Source organism: Sorex fumeus, unplaced genomic scaffold (assembly GCF_029834395.1).
Source record: "Sorex fumeus unplaced genomic scaffold, SorFum_2.1 ptg000007l, whole genome shotgun sequence".
Lineage (NCBI taxonomy): Eukaryota > Metazoa > Chordata > Mammalia > Eulipotyphla > Soricidae > Sorex > Sorex fumeus.
In genome coordinates this window covers 41327261-41332991 of record NW_026606064.1, presented here as the reverse complement: position 1 = coordinate 41332991, position 5731 = coordinate 41327261, and positions in this window count along the sequence as shown.

The window sequence follows — 5731 nt, the reverse complement described above, 5'->3', positions numbered from 1 at the left end:
CTGTGATCCATAAACTTACCTCTTATTTGGTCAATGTAAATATATTTCCTAAGAGATGAAGAACCCCTATCTCCCAAAATCTAAATGTAGTGATCCTCAAGGTCTAGTATGTACACTGAATCACATGAATCTTTTTGAAAAGTGTGCCCTCTAAGATAGAGATTCAGTTGATCAGAGTAGCAACCTGAACAGCATAATTCAGTTGATCTGAGTAGCAACTTGAGTAGCATAATCTGCAGGATTATAATGCAAAGCAAGACTGAATTGCTCCCTGTGCTTTCTCTAGAGAATTAAGATAGCACAGGATCTCCCAGTGATCAAAAAGGCTGATGATTAGTTAATTTATTTCAACAAGAACGTTATAAACATATCCCTTTCCATACAAGGATGAAGGTGATCACACATTCTGCATCCTACTGTTCACAGACTCCAGATGAATTCCACAAATAATGTTTGGCTCACAACTGTGCCTTTTTCATTTCCTGCCATTTCATTTGTCTTTGGATAATGGTCTCATACTATGTTTCTTATATTCTACAAATGAGTGTAATCATTCTATGTATATGCCTCTCCTCCTGACTCATTTCACTCAGCATGATACTCTCCAAGCCCATCCATTTATTAACAAGTCTCATGACTTCATTCTTCTTATGGCTGCATAGTATTCTATTATGTAAATGTATCATAGTTTCTTTATCCAGTCAACTGTTCTTGGGCACTCAGGTTGTTACCAGCTGGGAATGAGAATGTAGCTACCAACTCTGAATAAATTTGTTTCCAGGACCTGTACCTCAACTTCCTATCTTCTAATGAGGGAATGTTTTTGTGTATTCAGGGCTGAATAGACAGAGTCCAGATAGTGTCCAGAATATCATTGGTGCTCATATGAAGAGGGTATGAGTAAGGTGGTGGAGGAGATAGAGGACTTCTGACTGAGAAGATAAAAAAAAATGAATCAGAATTAAAATAATTTCAAGAAAGTATGGGAGGTTAACTAAGCAGGTCTTATTCTAATTAATTTCCCTTAGCCATTTTCACTTACCCTGGATTTACATAGCGTCCCTAAGAAACTAAAATTAGAATATTCTTAAATAATTTATTAACACAAAGAATTTCATTATTTATATCATTAAATACTTTTATTAGTACAAAAGAGCAATAAATATAATAGCCATAATAAATTATTGAACACACAGCCTCCAAGAACTGTCTTCTGACCAAGGGCCAGCCTTGTAAAGAATCATCTACTGAAATAAAAACCAGTTCAGTCTCTATAGAAAACAGCATAGGGATTTTTGTTTATTTTTTGAGCCACACATAGTGGTGCTCAGCGATTACTCTTGAGTCTGCAATCAGGATCATTCCTGGCGGGGCTTGGAGGACCATATGGGATACTGGCAGTCGAACATGGATATGCTGTGTGTAAGCAAGTACCCTACCTGCTGTACTATTGCTCTTGGCCTAGAATTTCTCTTAATTTCTTTTAATTTTAGGGGACACATCTTGAGTAGCTCTGAGCTCAGAGTTACTCCCAGCGTGGTGCTCAGGTAACAATGCAGTGTTGGGGATCAATCCTTGACTTCTCCCACCCAAATCTCGCACTATACCCTTTAAACAATCTCCATGGTGAACAGGATGGTGATATATCAAAATATTAAAAGTAGAACTACCAAATGCTCTGGTGATTATACCCTAGACATATGTCCAAAGAACACAAAAACACTAATTTGAAAAGATATATGCATACTACGTCCGTTGCAATACTACTTAAACAAGTCAAGATCTGGGAACAACTCGATACTCAAGGACAAACTAGTGGATACAAAAATATAGTAGGGGCCTGAAAGACAGTACATGGGGTTAAAGTGCTTCCTTGTATCTTGCTAACCCCAGTTCAAATCCCTGGTAGCACGTATATTCCCTTAAGCACCACCAGGGGTCACTTCTGAGCACAGAACCAGGAATTACCTCTGAGCCTGCAGGGTGTCTCTCTTCTCCCCTCAAATATGTGATATATAAGCTATACCACATTGCTGAATATAGAATACAATTCAGCATTAAGAAAATAAAAACAAAAAACAAAGAACTAAAAGTGTTAAAAACAGACAAAAAGAATGAATACGTGATTCTTGTCAGAATGTACCTTCTCTTTTGTTCTCTGCTATTCCTGACTATAGGCCACCTCAGGTTTTCTCAAATCATTTTATGTCAATTATTTGAATGAACAAAATGAAAAATATCCACATTGACCCAATTTTCTGATTGTGGTTCTTTTTGGTCTGTTTGTTGGTTGATATTTGGAACACTTGAACATACTTAGGGTTTATTCCTGACTCTATACTCAGGGATCACTCCTGGCAGGGCTCCTGGTGACCATATGTAGTGCTGGTGACTAACCAGGGCTGGCTGTGTGGAAGGTAAGTGCCCTACCAGCTATATTCTCTCCAGCTCATTGATTTTGGTTTTATTGGCATACAATTTGTCACTATGTTCAGTTTTTAATTACTGAAGGAGAAATTCTGAGCACTAACTAAACTCATCAACACATCTAAAAATCATCCAAAGAGCTCTAAGCAAAAATCAAATGATTTTTCAACATAAAATGTTGCACTCCATTTGATGATATTAATTTCAGATACTTCTTGCTTCTTTTGGAGCTTAAAAAATGTTAAATTTTTCAGGCAAACTTTATTTTCTTTTTAGGAAAAAACTATTAAAATACTGTTTTCTTAATATCTCAACTGATGCTAGCCTCATTTTAGTATATAAACATATACTATGTACATATATAATATATAGCGAACTATATATAATATATGCACAAGTATGTTCACTGCATCTCTATTTACAGTAACCAAGATATGTATGCCAAACGCCCAAAGAAAGATGAGTGGACAAAGAAGATGTGATATATGTGCCATAAGAAAAAATTAACTCTTGCATTTTGTGACAATATGAATAAAATCAAAATGGATTTGGCTAAGTAAAATAAGTCAGAAAGAGAAAGAAAATCTCGGATGGTCTCACTCTTATGGATATGGATATGGATATGGATAAGCAAAGCCTGGGAATTGAACAAACCATACACACACACACACACACACACACACACACACACACACACACAAAACCACACACAGGTGGACTCACTGCAGAATGAGATTACCAGACAAGGAGAAGGGTGTCAATAGAAGAACTGAAGGAAGAAGAGCATTAAATGGACAGAGGTAGATATCAATAGTTTGGTGATGGTTGTGTTAGTCACAGATATATATATTTTTTCTTTTTGGGTCACACCCAGCAATGCTCAGGGGTTACTCCTGGCTCTACACTCATGAATTACTCCTGGAGGTGGTCAGGGAACCATATGAGATGCTGGGAATCAAAACTGGGTCAGCTGCATGCAAGGCAAATGCCCTACTTGTTATACTATCACTCCAGTCCAATAACAGATATTTTGAAGAGAGATTCTAGCCCTAAGATATACTTAAGAATGTAAAAATAATCATCTAAAATCAATACTATACCAACTTAGAAATCAAAATATTTTCGAATTAAGTGTTTAAATGCATTTAATTATTTTTAATTCTAGTTCATTTTTTAAATTAAATGTTGCATTTTCCCTCAAAAGAATCATAAAAGAATCAGAATTTCACACTAAATTCCTTTTTTTCCTTCTGTTTTTATTATGGCACTATTATTTACAATGCTGCTGGTAATAGAATTTCAGATAAAGTTTTAACACTGTAGCCACCACTAGAGTGTCCACTTCTCTGGAGCAGTATATTGTCCCCCGTCACCTGTTTGTTATTCCCTTACTATTTTATATTCCACCTCACATATGAGAGAGATAATTCTGTCTGATTTTAGTCAGCATGATACCCTTTAGTTCTATCCTTATAAGAGAAAATTGCATTATTTCATACTTTTTTTTATACTCATGTAGCATTTCATTATGTATAATGCATTACTATTTTTTTAACTACTCACGTGTTTTTGGACACATGATTTGTTTCCAGATCTTAGTGATTGTTACTAGAGTGGAAATTAACACAATATAGAGTAATGAAAACCCCTGACTAGCCAAAGAGCTTCTAGTCAAAGAAGTTGGATCCCTCTCCCTCCACCACTAACTTTAAATTATATAATAAATCTATAGTAATCAAGATGGTGTGGTATTGGAACAAAGATATGCTGTCCAATCAGTGGAAGACGACTAGAGCCCAGAGACAGAGCCTCGGGTCAAATGGACATTTAGTTTTAACAAAGGAGCAAAGAGTTTGAAGGAAAGTAAGGAAATTCTCATCAACAAACAGTGCTGGGAAAACTGGTCAGTCACTTGAACTCAGAGTCTAACCTCACGCTATGCACAAAAGCCAATTCAAAGTGGATTAAAGATGTTAATACCTGAATTCATAAATTATACTGAGGAAAACATAGGCAGGACTTTTATGACTTTGAATCTGGAGACATCGTCAATGATTCAATGCCATTGGCCAAGCAAATGAAACCAATGATAAACTGAAGTACATCAAACTAAGAATCTTCAAAACTGCAAAAGCAATGATGAAAATAATAAAAAGACACTTCACAAACTAGGAGTAAATATTTTCCTACCCCTCATCTGACAAATGGTTAATAACCGAGATATGTAAAACTCTTGTAAAACTTAAAAAAGAACCCTATCAAAAAATGGAAAGAAGAGATGAAAAGACCCTTCCTTATAGAAAAAAATATATATATAGCTAATAGGTTTATAATATATATTATATGTAATATAATCTATATATAATATATAGAAAATATATAGATTGCTAAAAATGCTCTTCCTCATTATCATTAGAAAAACACAAATTAAAACATCACACCAGAGAGATTGTTACACATAAAAAACAACAAAAACAACCAGTTATGCCATAGGTGTGGGGGGGAAAGAACACTCATTTGCCAGTGGTGGAAATGTTGACTAGTTCAGCCATTTGGAGAACAGCATGGATCTGTCTCAATAAACTAAGAACTGAGCTTCCATACAACCATGCAATTTCATTTCCTGCATCTACCTCAAGGACCTAAATTACTTATTAATTTCCATTAAGTTAAAGTCAATTTAAAAATCGTCAGAAAAAAAACAGCAACAGACACTGTGCCAGGAAGATAACTCAAAGGGCTTGAGTGCATGCTTTGCAAGTGCTCAGCCCATTCTCTCTGACCCCTATTAAATGTCCTTTCACACACACACACACACACACACACACACACACACACACACATATCACATGTATATCTTTACATATGTATATATGTGATATGTATCACATGTATATCTTTACATATGTATATATGTGATATATATCACAGACATATCTCTATGTATATGTATATATCATTTATTTATTTATTTATTTGTCTCAATAATCCCCTATTCACCAAATATCCCAACTTTCTCTCTTCATCCCAGGCCTCATTCACTTCCATCTGGTGTCAGATAACTGCTAAAAAGTGGGATACCTTCACAGACCTCAAAAGAAAGTGCAGATCTTCCTTTTATGATGACGTTATATTGTAATCATAGGTTGAAAAATACTATCAGTCAAAAATATATTTTATTCTTTTTGCTTGTTTGGGGGTCATATCTATCTATGCTCAGGGTTTAGTCATGGATCTGAGCTCAGAGTTATTCTTAGTGTGGCTGGGGAAACCATATGTGGTGTCTGTGATGACCTCCATTACT